Here is a 1,380-nt window from a genome sequence, read left to right on the forward strand (position 1 = left end):
ATGTTCATGCTCAGCTTTGAAATGCTAAATAATACAGTCAGATGGGACCTCCCCTTGAGAAGGAAGCAGACCTTGGGCCATGAGAAACTGACCGGGGGAACCAAACAGACTTAGAGTTACATGTAGACTCAGTCCATGTGCGGTATCCACAGAAGGATACTGTAACAGCACATCACAACACTTGAAGAATGTACAATTCCTTTAATTTACAATTTTCGAGTATTACACATTTCATAATGTATCTTTAGTTTCATAGAATTTGTAAGGCATGTATATTTTATTAGTCTCGTATAGTTTCCAAATTTTGACACAACTATAGATTTTCACATTGTTTTGCTAGACTAAGTAATCATTCAAAACCCTACATGAACATCATTGATTTAATGCCTAGTAAATTACTTCCAAAGAACCCACATTATAGAAGTGGGTAAATTCGTCTTCTACTTCCTCAAAAGCAGTTAAAGATCAGAAGAAGTAAAACCCAACAAAACTGGCATGATATATACGTAGCTTACAATGTAGTATTAAGTGTACATAGGAATGACATCATTGTACTTTTCATGATATGTATGTTACATGTACTTGCAATTAGCTTACTGGCATTTCTTGACAACGAAAATAATCTTAGCCTACATCCATTTTTTGCACATACAAAAATGTTTGAGACATTTTGTTGTTGTTTTTTTATTAAAGCTGTGGAGAAGATTGCAAGTCTACTTTACTCATGCTTCAATCTTTGCTCATATTTTTTTCCTGTTTCTTCCTCTTCTTCTCCAAATAAGGTCAATGACCTGAACCAGATGTCTCTCACCATGGTAACTGGTATAGGCCAGGGTTCGAAATACTTTTTTTCAGGTACGTGCAAAATTGCACATTGGCAAAATTTTTAGGTGCAATTTGAAAAATTTATGTGCAAAATTAGATTTAGCCTTGCATCTTTAGGTTTGGAACTGTTTTACTGTGTATCAACCTTCTTAGCCTGCCACTGCATATAGAAGTTTTAGTTATAATACATTAAAAAGAAGGGACCAAACAAAACATGAGCAATGCAAGTATCATCTGTGTTTGTAAAAAAAAAGAACACAAAAAAAATTTGTCGGCATTAGCTTCAAAGGACGCCGCTAGTGACCCCCGGCCCTCTCACTCGTCATAAAAAAAATTTACCAACAGTATGCGAGCAATAAATTTCATTTATTTTGCATATTTGTTTACCTTGAATATCGTGCACGATATAAGGAAAAAAATACTGCTTAGAAAAAAATAACGTCCGGTTAATTTTTGCTTCTTGGCGCTCCCCTCCCCCTCCTCTGGGGCGCGTCGTCAACATCGGCCGCGGGATCCTCGGAGACGGTGGACCCGGTGGCATCTCCCAATCCACCG

This window comes from Branchiostoma belcheri, unplaced genomic scaffold (genome assembly GCF_001625305.1).
Source record: "Branchiostoma belcheri isolate BF01 breed outbred unplaced genomic scaffold, Haploidv18h27 scaffold100, whole genome shotgun sequence".
NCBI lineage: Eukaryota > Metazoa > Chordata > Leptocardii > Amphioxiformes > Branchiostomatidae > Branchiostoma > Branchiostoma belcheri.